We start from the raw sequence: 26,956 nt of genomic DNA, 5'->3' as shown, positions 1-26,956 counted from the left end.
AGTGCTTGTCAGCAAAGAGTTTCGAAGGAGTTTTTGGAAAGGAGTTGGGAGAAACTTTAAAGACACAGATCTAACGTTTTCATGAACACGTCCATGTTAAATTTGGAGCTGAACTTCTTCTGGAGAGGCAAATAAAGCTCACACAGTTTCTTTTGGCTTTTTGAATGACAAGAAATTAACAGTGACTTTTGTGATTTCTTACAGGATGCTGTTTTAAAAGCAAGTTTTTATTGCAATGGCACGGAAGGGTCTGCCTTTCAAATCATTCTGGAAAAACCCCATCTTTTTATGGGTGAGATAGCTTACTTTCTTTCATAGGGGAGGTAGACTCGTTAGACAATTAACCATGTGACGACACCCACGTGTAACCAAGGAGAAACGGGAGCCTCAGCTGAATTAGTTTGATTCTTAAATGTTTTGATTCAAACTACCATTAGATTTAGCGACAAGAAATTAAGCTACAGAACCTTTGAGTGTTACAGGGGAAAATCTCTTTGTCCCTTTATCAGACAGAATTCTGGGATTAGAAAGAACCCCAGTGGTTTAGTGGTTATGATGGTCGCCATCATTGAGGAGTCTTAGGTAGGAGGAGAAAAATCCATGTAACTGGAATTCATATCGCACCCAATATTTAATGGCAGAAAAATGGACGGCAGCTGAACAGCAACAACACACACAGGGAAGAAGGTTGGAACATACACAGAGCCATCCTTTGAATTTTGTGTGGGACACAGTGGACCACCTTCATATAAAAAGGTACCGCCATCCGCTTACCTTAGTGAAACCTTTTGCAGAGTCTAACAAGCTCAGGTAGATAGTCTGGTGAGAGAGGAGAAACGAAGCAGAAGTACCGCTGTGACCCTAGCTCAGCCTCAGGGTTACTGTCAAGACCCCTGAGGAACGAAACTTAATCCTTCATCACCAACCAGAAACAAACCAACTCAATAGGCCCGCCCACCTTAGCCACGCCCACCTCCCCGAGATGGCCAAACTGGGCTTCCATTGGTTCATTTGTCCTTCACTCTGGGGCGTCGCAGGTGGACGCTCTCATTCGAATCCTGCTCCTGAGGACTGCTGCGTGAGCACGTGAGGAAAAAGCGTGCTGGAGCCCAGGAGCTGCAGACCTCCTCAGAGGTGACGCCAGCACTTTGGGTTTTACCTCAGGTCTGGTTCCTCCAGTCTGAGGTGCCATGCCCGCCTTCTCGATGCCTCTGAGGTGCCTCTGCGGGTAACCTTCAACGGTGCTCCCGCGCTCCACGCCTCTCGCAGTTGTATTTTACACCCCACCGATCTCTCTCGTCATATCAGCATCTCCATTACCATCAGATACTTTTCTCAATGCAGCTGAAAATGTGGGAAGAGGCTCTCAAGCAGCCCGAGGGAACACACCACCATGCCTCACAAAGTGAGCCCAGAACATTCCTCATGAAGAAAGGATGCTGCTCGTCTCCTCCCAAGCCAGGAAGTAGTGACCTTCGTACAAAGCCCTCAGCCGAAAGCACGCTGTAATGTGCTGTAAAATGTAAGTTAGTCATTTGAAAAGTGAAATTATTTTCTTTTTGGCTAGACCCTATTGATACATATATTTCCTATTTGGGTTATGGAGACTTAGATTTTTGAAAAAAATAATGGCTGTTGCAAACCTTCTCGGATTCTTGACTGGAAGCGTAAAATTAGTGGCTGATTGGAACCTCTCTACTAACCTGTAGTTTCTCATTGTTTCCCTTGAAATCAGTACCCTCCCTGGAGATTTACAGTGCATCATCAAGAACTTTCCACAGATGCCCTCTCTGGGGGATCCGCTATTTCCTTTCCAATTTGATTATTCAATATGAGTGTCGAAGACAGATTCTTAAATTTTGTTTTTGTAAGTAGAGGGCGATCACAGTCCCCTTATAAACCAGCAAAAAAAAAAAAAAAAAAAAAAAAAAAAAAAAAAAAAGAATGGAGACTTTCTTGAGACTGTGACACATGCAAAGAAAATGTTACCTCACTTTTAGACTCATCTGTGAATTATGGATTCCCTAGAGCTCTGGAAATATTTTTTTTTAAATTTAAGTAGAAATAATTAAGCAGGAAAACAAACTAGATGCTTTTTCTTTTTTAAAATGGCTGCCATTTTATGTTGGGAGAAATGGCTTCAGTTTTTTTTTTTTTTTTAATTGGCTTTAAAAACAGTTCTTCTGTTGCCATTTTCTGTAAGTAAATTCCGATGGTATCCTGGCATGGTTATTTAGTTACTTAGTATCTGTATAGCAGTGTGAGATGGATTCCTGTGGCAGGCACTATCTTATCCTTTACAGAAAAAGATTTGCTAATCCTTGTACCAGGACATCCTTCTGTACTGGCAATGTCACCGCCCCCCCCAGCCCCCCCCCCTCTAGTTTTAATGTATGTGCTTCTGTGTTGTTGTTGCTTGTTTGTTTGTTTCTTGGATCGTTTTTGGTTTTTCTAGACAGGGTTTTTCTGTGTGTAGCTCTGGCCATCCCAGAACTCCCTTTGTAAACCAGGCTGGCCTCAAACTCACAGAGATCCGCCCGCCTTTGGCTCCCAAATGCTGGGATTAAAGGTGTGTGCCACCATACTGGGGTGTGCCTCTGTTTTTAAGCTTTCTACTTTATCTTGTTTGTTGATTCCTGAGCATGTATAAAAGTCTTAAATTACTTTAAGTGACTCTTTAAAAAATAGTCAATAGGGTAAACTGCTCTCATATCCCCCATACCAAGATGTTTTAGACTTTATATCTTCCATATGATTTTTTTTTTGATCAGCTTGTTAAATGTCTTGAGAAATCTTCCAGAAACTTTAATTAGACTTTCACTGGATATTCAGATTAAGTTAGGAAGAATGAGGATCCTTCATTATTCAGTTTTCCTATCCATGAACATGGTATATCCTGATGTTTACGAACCTAAGTGTGATTTATATAACGGTTCCTTAGAGTTTTAAAGGAGATTTTTGCTCTTTGTTTTGCTTTATTGTCACTGTTTGGTTTTAAAGGAATGGTAGCTGACGTCTTTAAGTGATCTGAGGTGTGTAGTGCATGTCTCTGGTTTTTTTCAGAGAGTTTAGAGGGACTTGCTGCTTCAGCCTGACAATCTGGGTTTAATCCCTAGAATCCATGTAAAGGTGGAAGGAAAGAGCCAGCTCCACAGAGTTGTCCTCCTACCTTGACAGTGCACTGTGCTGCATCCCTCCACATGCATGACAAACACATACAACAATAATGAGGTTTTAAAAAAAGAAGCAAATAGGTTAAATAGGATTGGTATTTTATCATCATCGTCATCATCATCATCATTAAATGTTTGGTGAAATACACCGAGGTCTTTCTCAGGTTTTAATGAAGTTAAGAAAGCGATGGAGCTAGAGAGCTGGCGGGAAGGGTAAGGGCACTTGCTTTCAAGTGTGAGAACCCGAGTTTGAATGCCAGCACCTACACAGAACACCAGGTATAGCTGCACATGCCCCTGTCAGCCAGCACGGTGAGAAACGAAGACGTTTTGGGAATGTCATGTTAATGGACTACTATAAAACAGCTGCTTTATCTGGCTTCTTTCACTTGGTATAGTACCTTTAGGATTCTTCTATATCATTTCATATATGATAATTTCTCCTTTACTAATATTTCATTATCCATACGTATCACGGTTTATCCATTTATTAAGTCATAGATATTTGAGTTATTTGTGGTTTTGAGCTGTTATGAATAAAGCTGTTATAAATATTTTATATACATCTTTTATGTGGTCATAAGTATTTTTCTTGTTGCTGAGTTACCTAGGAGTGAAACTGGGTCAGGTGGCAAGTGTATGTTTAAATTAATATTACCAAATATTTTCCATTCTTCATTCTGCATACATTTCCCTCAGTAGTAAATGACAGCTTTAGTTATTGTAATTCACATCAATGCTTAGTACTGTTAGTAGTTTAAGTTTTAACTTTTCCAGTAGTTAGGGTAAGAACTGATGTTTCAGTGTAATGTTGATTTTTCACCTCTTAGATGGTTGCTTATGCAGAGCATCTGCCATGCATTTCTTTGCTCTCTGTACACTTTTGGTAAAACACCTACTTAAATGTTTAACAGCTTTCTTAAAATTCTGTTGATTTATACCAAACTGTATATGTTTAAAGTATACTTTAGTAAATGGTGAAACATACACCCATGGAACCATTATTACAATCAATTTAATTTGTGTACATGCCCTGATATGGGTGAACCTTGACATGTTAAGTGGAAGAATTCAATCACAATTTATTGTATGTTTTATTAGCCCGCTTTTAGAAAACATCCCAACTCTGAATGCCACAGATACAGGATGTAGATGCATGACAAAGAACAGGAAGTGAGTACCGGTGAGCATGGCATTTCCTTTGGGATAATGAAAATGTTCTGGAACTAGATCGTTGGGACTGTTGCACAGCTATATGAATGCTTTAAAATTACTGAATTGTATACCTTAAACTGGTGAGTTTTATAGTATGTAAATTATATTTTTAATAAAGCTGTTTTAGTCAAATGGAAAAATAATATTGTAATCCAGTTAAGAGCTAGCTGTTCAAAAGGCATTGTTCATAGTTACAAAAAAATATAAATAAGAAGACTGACTATAAATTGGTTTTATATTCTCAAATAAAAAAGTAAAGCTATTAAAAAGTGCTGTAGAGGGGTAGCAATGAGAAGACTCGGTGAATAAAGACACTTAGCACCAAATAATGATGACCTGAGTTCAAATCCTGACCGCTACCTGGACACAATAGCTCTCTGTTTCTGTCTGTCTCTGTCTCCTTCTGTCTCTCTCTCTCACACACACAACAAACAAATAAAATGTAAAGAGAGAGAGAGAGAGAGAGCGATAGAGCACTGTAATCAGTATGATAAATCTCATAGTATAGTAGTCTGAGCCAAAAATGTTGCAAAGTTATCTATATGGTATACAGAAAGCTTACAATATATGGAACATTACATAATTTATTGGAAGCGTAGCACAGGCATCATAAACATCAGTTTCCAGGCAGTAATTGGATGTAGAGATAATGTATGTAGCGTGTGCCTAGTAGAGATGTTAAGGAAGGTTTTATGGAGTGCTTTGGCAAAGGAATTTTTATTCTTTCTTTAAACTAATTGAGAAAATGATGTTGGGGGAGGACTGATTTGCATACATGAAGCCATCATAGTATTTCTTAAAAAAAAAAAAAAAAAAAAAAGAACAAACCCAAAAACCTGTAATCTCCACTGGGAATACCACAGCAAGCAAAAATGTACAGAATGACGGCCTGTAAGCAGTATTACTAATGCATATTTTGCATTTAGTACTACTCTCAGAAGTTAAATCAATGCCTGATAGAGGATTTTTGAATGATAACAAATAGTCTCAGAGGGAGGAAAGCTGAGGATGCGGAGTGTGAGGAAAAGCCATAAGCATATCTTTCTTACATGGCATAGATGCTCGGTGTAAAGGTAATCACCTAGGCAGGAGTCCCCGGGGAAGTGCATTACAGAGCTGGAGCAGGAGGCTATGCCAATGGCTTCTGGTTCTCGAGAAGATTTATTGATATTGGGTCACATTCTTATATCAAGGAACTATAAAGACTTGGTCTCCGTCCTCATGAGGGCAGAACTTATTTTAACTATACTATCAATCCTTGGTTTCTGAGATAAGAATGCTTTTTGCAAAGCAAGGCCTTTTTAGACGCTGTGACTTAGGAGGCTAGGGTCATTTAAAAAGTGCTGCCCACAGAGATGTGAGAGTCTAACAAGGGCTGAGGGATTGTCAGAAACCCACATCTGCAGAACACAGCCAGGGATTAGAAGAACTTTGCTTAGCTTCAGCAGTGTAAAGACATTCTCTGTTGTGGGGTTGTGACCTGCACAAAGACGTTCATTTAGGTCCAATGCAGACTGAAAGTGGATAGGACTAAATAATAATAATAATGATAATAATAATAATATAGTAATAATAATAATAATAATAATAATAATAATAATAATAATAATAATAATAATAATAATAATGATATAATATTGTTGCAGGTATTATCCAAGTTGAAATGGGACCATAGTGGATTAAGCTTGACTGTACCTGTGACTCAGGGGTTCTCAGCCTGTGGGTCACAACCCTTGCACAGGGGCCGTCTAAAACCACTGGAAAACACAGATATTTACATTATGATTTATAATAGTAGCAAAATTACAGTTATCAAGTAGCAACGAAAATAATTTTAAGATTGGGGAATCCCCATAACATGAGGTGTTAAAAGTTCTAAGAGTCTTTAACTGTATTAAAGGGTCACAGCATTACATTGAGAACCACTGCTGTAGCTGATGTTTTTATAAGAGAAAGGAGAGGGAAATTTGGATAGAGAGAGAGCAGACAGACACTAGGGGAAAGTGGTCCTGGGATGATGAAGAACAGAACCACAACCATTGTAGCTCCAAGCCCAGGAACACCAAGGATCGCCTGCAACCACCAGCAGCTAAGAGCAGAGAAGGATATTTAGACATTTCAAAAAGGATGGTGGCTTTTACATCATAGTTTGTGGGAGGGTGTCAGTGTGACCCTGGCCAGTCTTGAACTTACTCTGCAGCACATACTAGCCTAGAACTTTGAGGTCTTTCTGACTTAGCCCCCTCCCCCCCACAAGAAGATGGGGCCGCAGGCATGTGTCACCAAACTCAGCTAAAGATTTTCCTTTGTCACATGATCTTCTCTAGAAATCATTGCTGTAGTTCGAAAGGATGACCCTTCGAAGTCCCACACGTTAAAGGTTTGGTCTCTAAGTTGGTTCTGTTGAGATGCAATGGAATCTTTTGGAAGCTCAACCGGTAGGAGATCTGTAGGTTATTGGAACTACGGTCTTCAAGGGGATTTCCCGACCTGGCATGTCCTCTCTATTTCCTGGTCAGAGGTTTAAGTGCCAACTCAAACTTAGGAGCCCTCCCGGATGTGCCTCCTTTTCCAGAGGCCTAAACCAGAGGTGCTACCTGGATTGAACTGGAGCCTCCAGAATCATGAGCTAAAATAAACCTTTCTTCATACACAGCCTATGTTAGGTGTCTTGTTACAGTGATGTAACTCTTACTAATAAATTGTAGGCTAATGATACTAAAGATCAAAGAATGGTCAATTGTAAATACCTCCAACAATGTGATAAGAAATAACTTTATTATTATCCAAGACAAAAAGAAACTCTTGTAAATCTAAGTTCAAGTTATACCATGAAAATAAATGATATCTCCAAATAGCCAACATTTATAACCCCCTTTTCTTTTTAGAAGAAATGGTTTTTGTTTCTATAGTATAGAAGAAAAGATAACCTAAATTACTGTTTCATATAAATACCTATATATAAAATATAAAACTCATTTTTAAAAAGCCAGTAAGATGGTAGGCTGATAAAAACCTGCTGTGTTAGGGGCTAGAGAGATGGCTCAGTGATTAAGAGCACTGGCTGCTCTTGCAAATGACCCACACAGTGGCTTACAGCCATCTGTAGCACCAGTTTCAGGGGATCTGATGCCCTTTTCTGAGCACCAGGCCCATTAGTGATATATAGAAATATATGCAGACAAGACACCCATATCAGAAAAAAAAAATAAACACTTTTAAAAACCCACTGTGGGAAATAACACTGCTTTTAAAATTACAAGACAGATGAACTTCCAGTTTTAAAGTTATATAGTTTTACGAGATTAGTCCAGTGGTTAGAAATGAGACCCTCGCAGTCATTCCCAGCTATGCTGACTAACTTGCTTGTATTGACATCTAGTACCTCACTAGCTTCCCATGGTTTTGTTTTGTTTTGTTTGTGTCTTTTACACTTGCTAATGCTCATTATGTATTCAGGTTTCTTCTTTCATGTGCAAGCCTTCTCTTGATTTAACAATTGGCTTTTTCTTAACATTGAGGAACAAAGTAGTTTGTCAGCTACATATATTCAGAGTCTCTTCTACCCCTCTGAAACTTGACTTTATGTTTTAGATATCATTTCAAGAACCATTTTTATTTTGATGATGTGTATTGTATCTACTGACTGTATTTTGTTTATTTATGCACGTGTGTGTGTGTGTGTGTGTGTGTGTGTGTGTGTGTGTATCTGTGTGTTTCTTTACATGTGTTTGCTGATGGCCACAGAGGCCAGAAGAGGAGGTCAATCTCTTGGAGCTGTAATTATAGGCATTTTTGAGCCACCAGACATGATGTTCAGATCCATATCCCTTTATTTTCAACTTTATTCATTTTTGCTCCCTAAGAAGCATTTGTCTGCCTAAGGCTATGGAGGAGACTTTGCTCTTCTGCTCTATATTTTAGTTTTCTTCATTTTAGATTGATGATGATACATTTTATGTTGAATATAGGAAGAACCAGGATTTATTTTACAATATGGATATCCAAATTCTTCTCTCTCTCTCTCTCTCTCTCTCTCTCTCTCTCTCTCTCTCTCTCTCTCTCTCTCTCTCTCTTTCTTTCTCTCTCTCTCTCTCTCTCTCTCTCTCTCTCTCTCCCTCTCTTTCTCATGTGTTTGTGTGTGTGTGTGTGTGTGTGTGTGTGTGTGTGTACACGCATGTGGAGGGGGTGCTCACATATGCATGTGTATTTACAGTGCAGAGGAACAGAGGTTGCTGTTGGGCATCCTCTTCCTCTCTTGTTCTCCAGTTTCTTTTTTTGAGGTGGAGACTCCCAGTGAACCTGGAGCTTGCTGTTCCAGCTAGACTGGCTAGCCATCAAGACTCTCAGAAAACTGCTTCGGTGCACTCCAGGAGTGTTGGGGTTACAGGCGTGCATTACAATGCCTGGCTTTTATCTAGGTGCACATCAAATACTCTAGTCACTGCATTATCTCCTCAGCCTAGAATACCCAGGCTTCCCATTCCCAGTTTTCCCTTTCCCAGTTAAATTACGCTTGCTTCTGTTAATGAGGGTGTACTGTCTATTTTCACAGCCGTTTCTGCGATAACAACCATAGTCTGGCAACGAAATATAATTTTACTACTTGGCTACAGTGGAGAAAGTGAAAACAACAAAAGCAGGTAGAAACTGTAGGATATGCATTTAGAAAAGACTGGCTATGGGAGAGTTTTCTGCCTGTATGGCCTTTTCTTTGGTCACAGTGTGTAGACCATAGTAGAGATCACATCGTTCAGCTAAAACGTGAATGGAATATTAGCAGACTTCTTGGCATGGACAGTTGGATTGAGGATTTGGGATATGCCCAACAGCTGGACAGAGTGCAGGGAAGTGACAGTTTCCAAATGGAGGAGAAGTAAGTTCTGCTCAAAGACTCTCGCTCATTTCTTGACCTGACCGCTGAACTTGCACTAGACAGCTTTCAAGTAGTGCTAGCAAAGCTAAAAGAGCCGAAGAGAGGGAAGATAATTGGGTGCTTGACTTCCACCAAGTTAATTGCCTATTAAAGCAAAACTATGAGTGTTCTTATAAGACTACAACCTAATTCATAATTTCTGCAACACCCAAACTATTCATAATATAATCAAATATAGACATTCAAAGAAAGAGTAAAATGTTGCCTGTGCACAGGAGAAAAGGCAGTCAATGCAATCTGGCCCCCAAGGTAATCGTGAGTCTAATCAGAGACACTATTTTTTTTTTAAAGTCTAGAATTGGGCAGTGTGATGCCTGTCAAGTATACCCCTATTCTTCACTACTTGGGAAGTTGAGGCAATAGCATCACTTGAGCAAGGAGTCCTTGGACAACCTAGGCAACATAGTGATTACTTGTCTTGAAAAGCCAGCAAGGTACAAGATACTCAAACTGTTTGAAGTCGGGGTTGTGAAAGCACAGCTCAGGGATGGTGAGTTAAGGTTCTTGCGCTGCAAGCCTGAAGACTTTACCTTGATCCCTGGGACCCATGTGAAGGTGGAAGGAGAGAAGCAGTTACACAAAGTTGTCCTCTGAGCTCTGTGTGCACACTGTGGCATGTGTGCCTCCCCCATCATGCAGTCATAGATACATAATATGTCTTTAAGAAAGAAACAAAACAAAACCAAAACAAACAAACAAAAAAAAAAACCCAAACAAACCTTAAACATTTTTAAGCAAAATGATTTTTTTCAGTAAAGTTTTAAATTCAGAAGCATTTTGGATATGTAGAAAAATTAGAAAGCTAATACAGAGAGGTCACACACACCAAAAGCTATTTTCTCTACTACTAATGTCTTATTTCACTTAATGAAATTTTATTGATTCATTATGAACTGAAAAAAGGTAATGACGACCATGTCTTATTCTGTTTCAAAGTCCAGTCTAATATGCCATGTTACATTTAGAATTCATGTCTCTTTAGGCACCTTCTTCTTGGTAGTGACCCTTGTCCTACTTAGCTTTTGATGACCTTGATGCTTTGAAGAGTACTGTTGAAGTATTTTATAGAATGTCTCGTTAGGATTTGTCTCTTTCTTGATGTTTTCACCAGGATGGTGTTGTAGGCTCAGGAGGAAGAGCACAAAAGTAAAGTGCTATTTTCATCATACTTTTTACAGGTACATACTGTCGTTATTATCTAACCCCAGTCAGGGAGCTGATACTTGTCATGTCTCTCCATTGTAGAGTTAATCTCTTTTCCTGGTTTTGTGCTGTGAATTCTTCAGAAAGTTTACACTGTCTACACAGTTCACACTTCAGGAGCCCGGAGCCACGGCTTACCTGTAAGGGCAGAAGAGATAGGGAAATTAATTGGAAGTTTTCTTCATTAAGTCTGTTTTTCCTTGTTTATTTGGTTGCCGCTTACTGACATCAGTATAGGATGATGGATTTGTCCGTTGGTATCTTAAGACAGGGTTTTTGTAGCTCACGTTGGACGCAGACTTTGCTATATAACTGAAGATGGCTTTGAACTCCTCCTCCTGCCTCCACCTTCCGAGGTCTGGGATTACAGGTGGACATCATCACAGCTGGGTAGTGCCATGGAATATATTTTTAAATCCAATAGGACTTGTTTTTTGAACAGGTGTTTCTATCTCTGGTCATTGACAGCTCTCTTGTTTTTCTCATTAATCTATTTGACATGATCTTTCTGTGTAGACATTTCTACTAAAGTATTTCTTTACTTCCTAGTGCTGTATGCTTCCCTGTGTCTTTTCAGTTTTTTTTTTACTATCTGTCTGTCTATCTATCTATCTATCTATCTATCTATCTATCTATCTATTATTTGTGTGTGGCATTCATTTACCATATTTTCCTCACAAAAAGGGTATTGAAAGTCATGAGCTTTATATATGGACTAAGAAAGGAGAGAAAGAAGAGAAAGCAGGACAGAAGAAAAGGAAGTAGCCAGCTGGAGCAGTGCCTCCATACTTTATTGAATGTACATCATATGATTCTGGTTTTATTGAAACTTAATCAGAAAAATTTCTATAGTCACAACCTACACTATTGAAACTTTATCAGTGAAGATCTGCTTTAGTCACAACCTAAACTGCTCACACATTAGAAATCTGTGTGGTGCTGGCCTCTTGGTAGTTGGGACCACTTAGACATGCTAGCCAAGCAAAGTGAAGTGGTTTTTGTTCTACATGACTATTGAGTTCCCTGTATGCTTGGCTTTCAGTTTTCAACTGCATGTAGACGTGGTGGATGTTTGAGAAGGATTTGTGAAGTTCTTCAAACTGCCTAGCACATGCCACATGTCACATGAGTATATGTGAAAGAACATGAATGCCTTACAAGGCTTGCTCCATCTGTTTCTTAGACGATCTTGCTGTCCTTGGGCTGTGATTGTGAAGAACTAAGGCATGGAGGTTTGTTTTGTCAGTTCACTGTACCATATCCAGGGAGATCTGTATCACCTTTGGAAAAAAGCAAGACAAAACGAGGAAACTTGCCAAAATATGAACCATGAACTGGAGACAGTATGACTCTGTACTTCTTTTTTTCTCCTGCAATAATTCATCTTTTACAGTTTTCTTATTTTTAAAAAAATTCTCTTTATCATTATTTCATGTTATTTTTACAAAGCATCATACTTATAATGTCTTATTCCCCACCTTCTTTTCCACATCCTAATATTGCCCATTAAAAGACTATTTTAAAAATGGTCTTAGCTTCACAGCAAAATCAAGTATAGAGTTCCCATGTACCCCTGCTCCCAGGCATGCGTAGAAGCCTTTGCTATAGACATCCTGCACCACAGCGATACATTTGTTACAACTGATGAATGTCCTTGACAGGGTGTTATCACCCAAAGACCATAATTTACATTAGAGCTAACTTTGGAGGTTTTATAGCCCATTGGTTTTGATAAATGTGTAATGGCATCTATCCATCTCTTTATTAGCACACAGAATAGTTCAATACCCAAGAAACCCTGGACTTGATGTGTTCATCTCCCCTTCCCCACTAATCCCTGGAAATCTCTGATCCTTTTCCTTCCCCCTGAGTTTTGTCTTTTCTAGAATGTGGTGGAATTGGACTCATACACCATGTAGCCTTTTCAAACTGTGTCTTTCACTTAGTAATATAGTGTGATGTTCCCCCATGTTTTTTCATGGATTAATAGCTAATTTACCAGTGCTGAGTAATACTCTACTCGATTGATACCACAGCGTATCCCCTAGCCCATGGAAAGGCATTTCGGTTGCTTCTAAGTTTTGGCAATTAGCAAATAAAGCTAATACACATACCTATGGCGGTCTTTGTGTGGATAGATGTTTTTCAACTCATTTGGGTAAATACCAGTTAGCAAGATTGCTATATTATACAGTAAGAATGTGTGCAGTAGTTACTTGTTTTACTTTATAGTCCTTCTATATTGTGGTTAACTTCTACTGTCAGCTTGATCAGATTATTAGAGACCCAGGCCACTAGTCACGCACACCTATGAACAAGTCTGTGAGGGCCTTATCAGACAGGATTTCAAGAGGAAGATGACACTCCCTAAACTAGCAACATTTTGTGGACTGGAGTCTTTGGTAGAAGGACAAGCAGAAGGAGAACAGGACCCCAGCATTCACCTGGCTGTGCTCTCTGACTGAGAACATGTGACCAGTTGCACTACAGTGCCTTCCCCTCTGTAGTGGACTATCTCCCTTAAGCCACCAAAGTAAATTCTTTCCCCTTGGTCAGGTATTCCGCCGCAGCTTCAAGGAGGAGCAACAAGTGCTGCTAGCACTGCTCAACACTGAGCATCTCCCCACAGGCTTCCTTGCCCTCTGCCTGTCTTTCTTGATGATGCTCTGACCGTTTGCATCTTAGATCATTTGTTTTGCTATTGTCTACTGTGCATAATGTTCTGCTTAGCATTTCCCCACCTCTGGTTGTATATGTATCTTGCCTCTCCTAAGTCCTGATTACTTCTCCACTCCTTATACAGCCCCCAAGTCTCCCCCCTACCACCTTTCTCCCCACCCTCATTTCTGGCTACAAGAATGGCCGTGCAGTTTGGTGTGCTTTTCTCCGCTTGCATGTATTTAAAGTACGTGGTATTGTCTCTTAATTATGCTGTAGATATTAATCACAACCATTTTATTTTAATTCCACTCTATTTAAAACACAGACTTAGCCTACTTTTATGTGGCTGTGCATTTTGACTGTGTGTAACTCTATTTATCATGTGTGCACCTAGTGCCTGTAAAAGCTGAAGAGAATGTGGGGTTCCCCCTGGAACTTCAGGAATAGATGGCTGTGAGCCCCCTTGTCAGTGCAAAGAAGTTAACCTGGTTTCTCTGCACTGAGCCATCTGTAGCTCCCTCGCCCCATTTTAATGCTTGATATTTTGTGGCAGTTATATGGAGGCATTTGCATTTAGGTGTCTTGTCTTTTTTATATGAAAAGTTGGAGTCCTGTTTTCTTAAACATGTTAATCGAAGGCATATTTAAGTGCACGTGTGATAACTTTCATGCGTTCCGACGGCTCTGTTTCCTTTCTTTTCTCTTATCGTACTCTTACTTTCTTGTAATTGTCAACGGGATATAAGCCATTGGGTGTGATATTTTGAGGCTCTACATGACATTAACTTTTTCCAAGGGGGCTCATCTTTCTTGTTGGGTAGGTAGAGTAGAAACAAGCTGATTTAATCCAGTCAGAGATTTGAACTGCTGTATAGCTGAGCTTCATTTCTATTGTACAGCCTTGGTTTATTGCTGGTATTTCCTAAACTTCAGCACCCAGCCCACCTAACCCCAGCCTGTGCTGCTGCCACAGCTCTGCGGACCTTCTGCTTAGCAGACGGCTTGGGGAGAGTCATGCTGGAAGTTAAGTTACCACTCTGTACCTCTTTGTCCAAACCTTGTTCCCTTGAGTCTTGGCTGCTTTAGTCAGTAGCTCTTGCCTGGCTCAGAGACCCATTTCTGTGTCCCTGTGTGTTGAATGTGTCCACAAAAACTCCACATCTTAGAAGCTTAATTGCCAAATCAAGTTAATGATCTCTGAAGATGAGGTCTTTAGGGAGCAATTAGAGTACCATACGTTCATTTGTTTTCTTTAAAAAAAAAAAAAGGTTTATGTGTCTGTGTGTCTGTGTGAGAATATCCTGCATATGTGGGGGCCTGTGGAGGCCAGACCTTTGGTAGGTGGAGTTACAGGTGGTTGTGATGGCCCTACTCAGATCCTGGTGCTCTCAACCCCTGAGTTTTCTCTTGAGTCCCAATATGGGTTCATTTGAGTGGTACCTCCGTAGTTGTGTGATGCCCGTAGGTAGTTGTTAGAAGGCAGAGACTACGGCTCAGCCACTTTCTCTGGGATATTCCTATGCTTCTAGGAGTTGGCTTGTATTGAGTCGTTTCCATTAACACTTGAGGAATGTTAAGGTGTATTCAGGTACTCAGTCCAGCTTCCCCTTCTGCTTTCATTCCACTCCGTGGTTTGGCATTTACAGAGTACTCAGGAATCTAGCAGTCTGATGGCTTCTCATACTTGTCACTGTATACTAAGGTTTGTATACTTGTGATTTTCTTTTTCTAAATAATTTCAGAATTTGCCTTAAAAAATGAATTGTTGACAGAGAAGGATTTGTCTTTAAAAAGACTTTAAAATAGCTTCATTTTATGAACAATTCCTTAATGAGTGTTGAGTGACAGATGCATTTTGTGTTAGAACAATATCTAACTTTAATGTTCCTCCTTCGGTGTTTGGTTTTGTAAACAAACATGAAAAGTGATCGTCACATAACATTCTTTTAAAATCGTCTTTCTTCTTTCCCCAGAAGGTAAATAAAACCCCCCTTGTTTCATAATCTTCCTGAGTAAATTCTTTCTGGCCACAGGTAAGAGGCTGTTTCAAGGCTGTCCTACACTGTTCTGGAAGAATGCCACTTAGACCTCAGAGCCAATGTCTCTGTGGAAGCAAGCGCTCCTAAATTACAGAAGTGCGGAGAGCCAACATTGAATTTTTGGATGACTTCAGTTGTAGACCTCAGAATGCAGCTGGCGTGTGTCTAGGGTGGGGGATCCGTGTCAGAAGCATAAGCCTACTGACTACATCTTGGCCCGTGTTCCCTTTTTTCCAGTAAGCAGTCTGCTCTACAGAGGTGTATAACCCTAATGGCTTGTTGTATGCCATTAAAAGGTATTGTACACTCATAAAAGAATGACATTTTGATCAATGCTGTTAAAAGAATTACTGTCTTGACACAGAAAAGCTTTCCTGCTGCAAGTTTAAAAATATGCCTTTAAAAGCTTTTTATTGAATACCTTTGCATCCCTCAGAAATATGCCGTTTTGGCATGAGGTTACTCTGAGGTATTCCACAGTATAGCTTAAACACAGACCTTCTATTTACCTTTAGAAGTCACAGGGCCAAACAGGCTATTTCCCTACCAAATGAGCATGGTAGCCTGTAGTAGCATGCTAGCATCTTAAGCCACTGTATCTGTCCTAAAAATAGAAGTTTTGTAAAAAGAAAACTGAAAAAAATTATTCCTTTTATTTTGCAAGGTATTGATTAATTGATTGATTGTGTGTGTGTGCGCGCGTGCGTGTGCGTGCGTGCGTGCGTGCGTGCGTGCGTGCGTGCGTGTGTGTGTGTGTTGTTTTGTTTAAAGTTTGTGATTTAGTTTCCCTTTGGACTTAGGAATCATATCTTTCCACCTAGTTTGGAGATGGGACTTTTTTCATTATGTGAAAACTGCTTCTCTTAAGTAGTGGTGTTAGATACAGGCTTTTTTCTTTCTCTTGTTTCTGTTGTGTTTTTGGTTAGGAGTTTAGGCAAACCATGTCACAGCTGATGGTCTCCCTGAGCTGTGTGCTTTTTCTCTTTGTAGCTTGACTTTTACAGATTAACTTAATACTATGGCTATAATTTTAGCTTTGTTTCATTCTTCTGTTATTACCTAGCTTCTAAATTACATCTTTAAAAAAAAATGGTGACCTAAGAATTCTAAAAATCTAGTATCCTGAAAAAAATCTCAATTTTAAGAACATGTGTCAGCACCTCCCCTTGGTGGGGAGGCCTGGTGGTGCTCAAAGGAAGAATAAGCAGATACAAAGATGAGACTTGATAGCCTATGACCATATAGTGGGGGAGGAGGTCCCCCTCAGTCATAGACCTAGGGGAGGGGAATAGGGTGAAAGTGGAGGGAGGGAGGATTGGGAGGATACAAGTGATAGGATGGCAATTGAGTTGTAATCTGAATAAATTAATAAAATTTTAAAAAAGAGTGTGAGTCAGTATAGGATGAGTATAGGATTTGTGCTTTCTGAATTTTATGCTTAATAATGCTTATTCTAGCATTTAAATATCACTTATTGATCTTATAATGACATTTTAGATGTTTTCTTTTTTTATTTTTCATTTGTTTTTGTTTTGTTTTGAGGGGGTCTTGTTATATGCCTTAGCTGGCATAGAACTTGCTTTGTAGACCAGGCTGGCCTAGAACTCACAGAGATCCACCTGCCTCTACCTCCTAAGTGTTTCAATTAAAGGTATGCACCACCTTGTCTGGCCACGATTTTGGTTTTATAACTAGAAAATTCTTATGTCATGTTTGTAGCACATTGGGCCATTCCTTTTTAAGAATCATGGATACCATCTGTGCGGCATAGTTTTATGTCAACTTGAAACAAGCTAAAGTCATCTGAGAGGAGGGAATTCAACTGAGAAAAGGCCTCCGTAAAATTAGGCAGTAAGCAAGCCTGTAGGGTGTTTTCTTAATTAGTGATTGATGAGGGAAGGCTGAGCTGATTGTGGGTGGTACCATCCTGCCCTGGTGGTCCTGGGTTCTGTAAGAGAACAGGCTGAGAAACCCATGATAAACAAGCCAGGAAGCAGCATCCCTCCATGGCCTCTGCATCAGTTCCTGCCTCCAGGTTCCTGCCTGCTTGGGTTCCTGTTCTCATTTCCCTGGATGATGGACTGTGCTGTGGAAGTCTAAGATGAAATGAACCCTTTCTTCTCCAAGTTGCTTTTGGTCTCAGAGTTTCTTCATAGCAGTAGTAACCCTAATCAAGACGCCACCTAACATTTCTCTGCTACCCTTGTTTGTAACTGCTATGGCTAGCTAAATCAAAACAGCCACCTTTGAAATTGGTTCAGTGTCATTTCCTGCAAGGATCAGCTCGTCACACTGGGCTTGAAATGCTAAGCAAGCAACATGTGGCTTCACCCAAATCCTACTAATAATTTTTTTTCACAAAAGAAAAAAATATTGGTTTCCACTAGCAGCCCGTTCTCCTGATTGAAGATAAGCAGTCCTCATTTTGTAAGAAGAGCCCAGAGTACCGCTTGGAGCCTGAGCTTTATACTAACGTAATTAAAGTTCTTCCAAACAGTTCCCATGGTGGTTCTCATAAATACTGTGTCACCCTTCAAAGTGATGCTGACATTTTCTTGAGTATGCACACACTGCTTGCTGAGCATCTCTTCATTCTTGCAATAGAAGTACCCAAAGAACTCTGATTTTATACAGCATGTTCTGGTCTAGCTCCTCTTGCAAAGCAGATGTTTTCCTGGTACTGGTTTTTGTTTAAAAAAATACTGATTATGTTATTATTCAGTACACACTGACAGACGATTCCTTTTCTTAAAGTGCTGGGCATTGAAGATAGGTACTTGTGTGTAAAATAAAAGATTTGTTTGTTGTTGTTTTGGTTTTTCTATGCCTGCTGTAGCTCAAAAATAATGACATTTATTAAAAGCATCAAGCACTATAGCTGGGCAGATACTGAGCTATTCTAACCCAACTATGCTGGTCTGGCCTGCTTCCCGGCCACATAGCCCATTACCTGCCAGCTCAGTCTTGTTTTGGCGCCTCCATGTTCATTCATGTGTGTCTTCATGGCAACTCTCTTGGGCAACTCCCTTCTCTCTGGTGACTCTCTTCTCTCTGGTCACCATCTGTGACTCCCTCACTGGCATCAGAAGTCCCCCTTAACTCTCCTGCCCAGCTGTTTGGTTGTTCAATTCTTTATTAACCAATCAGAAGGTTATGGACAACACTGAGACAGGAGATGGTTCATAAAATTGAAAATGCCAGCTGGGAGCAGGCACTGGCCAGTAATTCCAGCACTCAGGGAGGTAGAGGGAGGTGGATGTCTGTGAGTTCAAGGCCAGCCTGATCAACAAAATGAGTCCAGGACAGTCAAGGCTACACAGAGAAACCCTGTCTCGAAAAACAACAACAACAAAAAACCCAAGCCCCCCCCCCCAAATGGCAATGCCAAAGTCCAACTGCAACCAGATGTCTGGGTACAGAAATCAGCATTTGGATACCCAATACACAAAAACATCCTCCAACACTCGTGCATGCTAGGCAGGAATGCTAGGCTGGCTGGTTCAGCTCCTCTGTTCTGGCTCAAACTCCCCTCCCAACTTATTCAGTGAATCTGGCCTCTCTCTCTCTCTCAGCCCCTAAATTGCTCTGCCTGGCCTCAGACTAACTCCAGCAATCTGCCCTAATCTCCTGGCTCCTTCTCATTCTCTGGCTCATTCAGTCTTCATCCGAGTCTAGTTTGTTGTCTCTCTATTACTGTCCTGGTGAAACTACCTCCTCTCTCCTCGTTCTTTGTGTTGCTCCCTTAAGTAGCTTCTCTTTCCTCTCTATTCCCTGAGATTTGGGCATATACTCTCTGTCAAATCTTTCTCTGATTCGTCACTTTTAATGTCACTCAATTAAACATCATTTTCAATCATGGGTGCTTTCGTCTACAAACTAACTTTACCTTTATTGTTTGGGATTAAAGATATATAACACCACACCTGGATCTAAGCTTTTGTTTACCTGAAACTTGAACTCAGATCCTGCTTGACTCTGTCTCCTGCACTGAAGGCCTGTTTGTATTCTAGCTGGATCACACAAACCTAGATGGTCTTTGGATGTGATCTTTTGACAGAGCAACCATATTCTAAATTAAACTTCCTCTACAATCTCCTATTAGAATGCTTAGTGATGTGAATTTGATTTCAAGAAGTCTTTTAAATAAGGAATCATGAGTCTTCTGACTTATGACATAAAAATTTCAAGTTTTCAAATTTGTTCATTGCCAGCCAGCTAATATTTTTGTACATTAATAAAAATAGCTGTTAGATTTTTATAGTATCATTTATTGTATGAACAGTTAATAAGCTCACAATATATAAAAACATTGTTTGACATTTGGAATGAATATGGCTGAGGGTATGTAGATTCATGTACATGCATGTAGGCATATGTATGGGCTTGGAACTGAAGATTAGGGTATCAATCTCAATTTACCATAGAACTAACTCACTTTCTCCCTTCCTCCCTCTCCCCGTGTGTATTACATACATGTGCATATGTGTATATGTACACATACATATGTGTGTATGACTTTGTGAAATAATGGTAGTGATTGCGCTACAAGAATTAAGATTTTTCTCACGGTTGGAGTAGCTCTGACTAGATTGGCAGGTATCTATTTTATTAGTAGAAGTCTCAGTCTCCCATGTTTTCTCCATTTTAGGTCACCTTTCCATGCCATCTAAGAAATTAATTTCTTTGTTGGAATCATTGTAAGTAAACTTGTTAGCAGGTGTGCTGTTATTGAGGCGGCTTACACAGTGATTTGCTAAGTACAGCCTCTTGAACAGAGAAGGGGCAGTGGTAGTTATTGACTCCTAGCAGATACCAGGAACCTGTTGAGCTCCCTGGCCTTTTGTCCTTAGAAAGCTTCTGGTTTTATTCCTTGTTGTGGAGTTATTTACATTGGGAGAATTTTTTCCACAGGTATTTTCATATCATATAAACTTCTCTTGTATTTTTCTATTTTTCTAGTGTACAATTGAATCTCTAGATATTTATCCCTGTGAAGTTGGCAAAGTTTGACTGACTTTGGCAGTTTTATATATGTATTATCTAGTTAATTCAACTTCTGTTTATCTAGAAATAGTAGGCCAACCACAAATATATGTGACTATTCTGTGGATTCTCTGGTTGGTGTTAGGGAGTAACTAAGAGGAACTCTAGGCAGATTATTTTATGCTGTGATATGCTAAAAAAGTAAAATGTGGGAAACCAGCATGGCACAGTAGTTAGTATTGGACAGAATTTAAGCGTTCCTTTAAATCAAAGGTTTTGTTTGCTTGTTTTGCTTTTTCAAGACAGGCCTCCTCTTTGTAGCCTTAGGTGCCCTGGAATTCCCTCTGTAGACCAGGCTGGCCTCAAACTCAGAACTCAGAGATCCACCTGTCTCTGCCTCCCTAGTGACGGGATTAAAGGTGTGTGCCACCACAGTCTGGCCTTAAATCAGAGCTTAAGGCTGAACTTAACCACTCTTCCTTTTCAAAACTTAGACCCATTTTTAAGCTATTGAGCATGAGGTGATGCTGCCTTTGGGTGAGTCTGCCCTTTCATGGGATTAGATTGTAAATGATTACTATATTAGTAGAGGAAGGTAGTGACCAACAGAATGACTTCCCTTGCCGTTTGATCATTTAGTTGGTGTTGGGGTTAGGATAAAGTAGGCAACAAGGACAAGAAAAAGGAGGAACTATGACCTTTGCTTTCTCCCACATAAAATGTGCCAGTTGTTAATTGTTTCAGCAAATTACCACTAGCAAGCTATGCATGTAAAATTGCACATGGGGGATATTTGCTATTAAAAACTTTTTAAAAATCTCTTTCTTTTCACACTTGATCCATAAGAATAGGACCCATAAGTTCCTAGTTGTGGGCACAGTACACTAAGCTAATACTGAGCCAAGAGCCCCCAAGAGCCAACCTTATGGCTTTAAGAAGCCATTATAGAAGTCTCAGCAATAAACTAAAGCTATGAAAGCTTATTACCTTTCAGTCAGGTATAGTGATGCACGCCTTTAATCTCAACACACAGGAGGCAGAGGGAGGAAGAGCTCTGTGTGTTCAAGGCCAGCCTGGATTACATACCGAGTTTAGTCCAGCCAGAGCTACACAATGAGAACCCATTTCAAAAGACCAAAACAACAACAACAACAACATCAAAAGCCTATTTGTATCTTTTAAATTGTTGCAGGGACCTCAGATGTCACAAAATTAGATTTCATGGCTGACTCTCATTTTTTTTTCTTGCCACTATCTTTCTTATATAATTGGTTGTCTTGGTATACGTCAGCTCTACTCCTATCATCAGTATAAAATATTTCAAATGTCCCTATTATTGATTCTACACAACCTTAGGGGTTTTTTGTTGTTGTTGTTGTTGTGTGGTTTGTTTGCTTGTTTGTTTGTTTTTGAGTGAACAAAGCTTTATTAAGTGCATACACAATTACTGGAAGGAGGCCATGATGCTGGACACTGTCAAAGTCGATCTTCTCCATGATGTTCTTGGGCTTAATGCTCTCCTCTTGGCTTTAGATGAAGATCTGCCCTGACTCGTTGGCGTTCCAGCCACACTTGCTCATCCACACCTTCAGCTGGTTGTTGGTCAGATCTCCAAGCATCTCCGCCAGCAGCCAGCGGTCAATGTGCTGGTACTTGATGCCCACCATGTGGCAGAGAAATTTTCGGACAGAGTCTTCAAAGCCAGTTATGCCTTCCAGGAGGTCCATGTTTTCATCCAGGGCTTGCCAGAAGGCTTGGAAGTGGCAGGTCTCCAGCAGGCCACCGAGGCACAGGATCTGTCGCATGGGCCACTCTTCTCAATGTGCCTGGTCAATCATGCATTTGCACAGAGTGAAGTCAGTGTGGGGCAGGCTTGGCAAGGGCCTTCAGCAGAATCTGGGCAGTGGCTGTGGTCTGAAACTGGTACAATTTCAGGACAGCGAGGTTGGCCTCCAGGTCATAGGCATTTTCCTTGGCCTGTGTCTCCACATACCGCTTCAGGGTAGCCAAGCTCTCTGGATTATACCTGACGATACCGTCGAGCAACTTGCCCATGTTTGCTCTCATCTGCTCAAGCATCACCATGATCACTGTAGTCTTCCGCAGTCCCTTTGTTTTTGTTTTTTAAACACACTGACTTTGTGGCTGTTAAATCACATGATTTGTAGTTTGGCAGACTTTTTCAGGAGCTAAGCATGGCTATCAGAGCTATTTAAAGTACTTCGTAAGTCTTCAGAATGTGAATCTCATTATTATAAACATGAGGTAGTTCATGCAAGTATTATGAAATGTATTTCATGGCTTTAATTTGTCTAACTTGAGGCTATCTTCCTACAGCTTAGTCAGGAAAACTGAAAATCAAGTATGAAGCTTGATCAAATAGGAATTTGATACCATTGCTTTTTCTAAGCAATTAAATCCATAGGGCGGTTTAATAGAGGAGATAGTGTTTCCTTAATCACACGGCTTCTGTGATTCCAATGAGTCACATATTGTAAGCCTGCAGTGTAGTGATCTTCATAAGCTAAAGTGCCTGTATAGCTAGAGTCTTACTCGAGACTTCACTTAGTGGCCCGTGCTGGCTCTGAACCTGCCATTCTCCTGCTGTATCTTCCTAAGTTCTGGGCTTACCGGTAGATGCCGCACACCTGCGTCTGCTACCATCTTCTTGAAGTAACGGAAAATACTTGGCATCTCGGGCTCCATCTTAATGCTGTGTATAAACATCAGACTATACCCCAGTGGTTTTTACTTGAATATCATATAGGCACCTCGACTTGAATACTGTTTGAATAATCAAGACTCCTTAATATCTGTGCAAATTAACTAGATTATTTTCATCTTTGGCATAATGGGTATTGCATGCTGGTACTGATTTTAATTCTACAGAATTGTAAATCTCTGCCTTCCTTGGTTATCTTTGTGATGCTGAGTAAGGCTTTATACTGATTCTCGATATGATCGTGGTATTTGTGAAATAGCTGCATTGCCTGGACAGTGACTGACATCCAAGCTGATTTGGTTGGCCCCCAAAGTTTCTTTGCTTTGAGTTGCTAGGATCACAAAACTCACATATGTGCAAAGAGTTTGCCATTCAGATAGACAGTTCTGTCAGGTCAGGTAGTGCAATTACCATGCATGCTGCATATGCATTAATTTCCCTCTCTCCCTCCTTTCCCCCACCACACCCCCCGCCTCTCTTGGAAGATGTGCTGTTATCTTGGACTCGTTTCTCTATTGAGTTCCGAGCCATATGTACGTGCAGAGCTGTTCCAGTCACAGCCCCACAGTGTTTGTAGCTGATGTGTTGCCAGGGAGATGCAGTTCCTTTTTGATAAGATTGAAAACTGTAATAGTCTTTCAACACTATTGGCAAATGTCTTTCACAGTCCATGGAAGAGCTAACAAACTACAAGTGCCAGCTTAAAAAAACAAAAAACAAAAAACAAACAACAAACGACTCTTCTGTTCTCTGGAAGGATCCCTAGAATATAGGGTTGAATAATCTGGGCATTAAAACAGCAACAACACAATCTTGACAAATTTATAAATATTTTATAAATTTCTCTGTAAGAATTTTTGTGCCTAATATTAAAAGGTTTGCAATTTCAACTCTAATTGATGAGATCACTGCTCCCCCCCCACCCCCGCTGCAGGCTTTTACTAAATTTTGAAAAAAAAAAATGAACAAGACAAACTATTTGACATAGTTTAATATCAGGAACTGAATTTATGTTGTTAGTTCTGTAAGGTCAAATTTACATTTATACTTAAGAACACGGAATTTGTATAAAACAGCAGCACTGGGCAGTGTAGGTTTTATGTATACCAGTCTTCTTGAGTGTCATCTTTTTACATATATAGTTAGCATGCCCCAATAAAAGAGTGAGTTGTACCATGTGAAAGCATCTCAGACAGCACTGTAGACATATGGCTCTGTGGGGAGCCTGGCTTATTAAACATGACTACGCCCAGGAATTGGGTTTTACAGCCTCAGGTGTCAGTTAAGAAGGATGAAAAGTGATCTCTGCCTTTTTCCTGGAAAGAAGCAGCTAGACCGTTTTGTCCGTGCTCATATGAGAAGAGTTCTATGTCGAGGTTAAAGGAGCCCTCCAAGTGGTCTTAGACCATGATGTTTATTAACTAAATGTCTTTAATGCGTCCACTTTTTAAAAGTTTTTTAAAAAATTGTTATGCAGCGGGGGAGCTCTTTAGGGGCTATATAGTGGTTCTTTTCTTTTCTTTTTCTTTCTTTTTTTTTTTTAAAGAATAATACTTTACTGTCTTGATTCCTTCATATCATGGGTTTGACAGCTTAGCTAATATGTTAACTGACTATATAGTTTCCTTCAATTCTATCTAAATACAGGTCAAAACTAAATGGGAAAGTTACAGAAATCCCATTGGAGCATATATAAGGCCATGATATACTTAATGTAAACCACCACTGCGGAGAAGAGACGTACTATGTCCACTTCCAAGAGAAAGAAAGCTCTTGCCCAGTAGACTGCCCACCACTGAGTGGGGGGTGTGGTGCTTACATTTAAAAACTCCTACAAAGCTCACATGCAAGAAATAAATAATGGTGATTATTTTATGCCATAGACAGGGTATGTGGGTCTCTAGGTAAAAAGTTCTGTCTAAAGTCTTGGAAACAAAGTTCCATGTTCCCCTATAAAGCTTTTTTGGTGTGCTGGAGCCATTTGTAACACTTCTCTGGGGAGTAGGCCATCAGAGTGTACCGGAGGCAAACCATCTTTATAACCAAGTGGCTGGTACCTCACTTGGCTTCCTTCTTTGGTCTGCTATGGATCTGCCTTACTCTAAATGCCGTGCAACAGACAGTAGCAGTGTTAGGCGAGGCTTCCCTGGGAGCCACCTCATGCAGTTTTGGGGAGTATAGTGGTTATTTTCAAGTCAATCATAGGAAAGCCATAGAGCAATGACTTGACTAGCTAGCGTCTAATTTGCATGAAAGTATGTACTAACCTCTGCCAACCAGTTTTCACTTTGCTATGGCATTTGGAAAACGAGTGCTGTTGATGCTGTTGAGAAAGAGGATGCAGCTAAAACTGCAGCCAGGAAGTTATTACACAGATCACTGACTCATTCCTGGACCTTGTACTAGTTATAGGTGTAAAACAGTCAGTGGGCGTTGTCCACAAATGAGTAAACTTTATACATTTGCAAGTAGAAACCAGGTTTTTTTTTTTTTGAAATTTACACAAGAATCTGAGTACAAGACAGCATGGTCCAGGATGACGGTTAAGATGTGTGTGGGAGAACTGAAGGCACACAGAGCCCAAGACCAGAAAGAGGGCGGGACCAGCCTGTACTGAGTCCCTTATCCACACCCCTTGCTACATTAGAAGTTAACGCAGAGACACGTTCTGTGTGATTTATAATTGATTTAGTTTGCTGTATATGTTACACTATGTATATTAACTGATTAATAAACTAAGAGAAGAATAAAAGGAAGGGCAGAAGATTGATATTTTCCCCAAGATAGAGTCATAATAAAAAATGCTAAAGTAGACCGAAGAATGAAGAGGGAAGTAGCAGAGACGGAAGAAGAGATCTTCCTAAGACCAAAGTGCGTAAGACTCCGTTTGTCTCCTAGTGTGCCTTGATGTTTAACCATATCTGTTTCTCATCGTCATCTTTTTGTGACAGGTGTTTTAAATGGCTTTGTTAAGATTCCACATTCACTCTATTTACGATGTGCTCAAAGTCTGTTCCCAGATGCAGCTGTCACCACACTATCTAGAACACCTTCATTTATTCCATAGTCATTAGCAGCCATCTTGTATTCTCCCAAATACTCTAGACTCATCTGTGTGATCTGAGTTTTGGAACCTGTTGATGTGAAGCTTCCTGCTGCTTTCCAAGGACATTCTCCTTCAAACTACTCAATTGATTATACAGGTACAGAGGGAAAAAAAAATCCATGACTATTCTCTTTGTTAATGTAAGTCCTGTAAATCAAAGTAAGTGACATATAACTATATTCTTACGCATGTCTAATTAAATATAGCTTCTTAAATGTGATTTTCAAAGGTTGTTTTTTTTTTTATCATAGCTATTCACCCATTAAATACACCTCCTCCCGACTCTGATCCTTAAAGATTCAGAGTATCGATCTTGTCGGACTAAGAGATTCTGACTCATTCCGACAGCACTCACAGGAAAGTAATGTATAAACCAGAATACAAATTATTCAATACACTGTAAAACATATTTTCCCTGGGGACTAGGCATAGTATCCTTGGAGCAGCACGTTCCCTTCTTATAAGTAAGCTCTAAGACAAGCTAAAATATTATGAGTTAATTGTCTTGTGCATGTAGAACCAGAACAAGACAAATAGTTGGTTCAAACATTGAGTGGCTGGGCTGTCTTTTATTCAAACTGAAAGGTGAAATAATGTCTCCCACTCCATGACGTCTGTGTCCTTGCTTCCAGCATCTATTACCTTACATAAAGGAGCCATGCAGACCTGGTTAACCTGAGGTGGTGAGCTCTAGGTGGAGTCTCTGTGCGGGATGAGTTTAATTCCTGGGGTTCTTACAATTAGAAACCTCCCTTTGTTGAGAAGGGAATGAGATTGTGGGAAAGCCCAAGGGAAAGTGAGCAGCATTAAAGACCCAGGTGGCCCTTGCTGGCCTTGAAGAGACAGAAAGGCATCCTGAACCAAGGGATGCTGGTGGCTTCCAGAAGCTGGAAAAGGAGGCAGGGAGAGCCTGTTCTA

At 40.2% G+C, this 26,956-nt stretch overlaps 1 pseudogene across 1 annotated transcript; it reads right to left on the bottom strand.

Moving 5' to 3' along the window:
* Nucleotides 1-21,654: 21,654 nt before the first annotated feature.
* On the bottom strand, nt 21,655-22,313 carry LOC311583401 (eukaryotic translation initiation factor 3 subunit K-like; annotated as a pseudogene). The gene has a single exon. The product of its transcript is annotated as a eukaryotic translation initiation factor 3 subunit K-like (transcript).
* Between the last annotated feature and the right edge of the window lie 4,643 nt (nt 22,314-26,956).

This window comes from Acomys minous, assembly GCF_964271855.1.
Source record: "Acomys minous genome assembly, chromosome: 14".
NCBI classification, from domain to species: Eukaryota; Metazoa; Chordata; class Mammalia; order Rodentia; family Muridae; genus Acomys; species Acomys minous.
The sequence above is the reverse complement of the archived record's forward strand: the minus strand, read 5'-3'. Positions and strand labels throughout refer to the sequence as shown.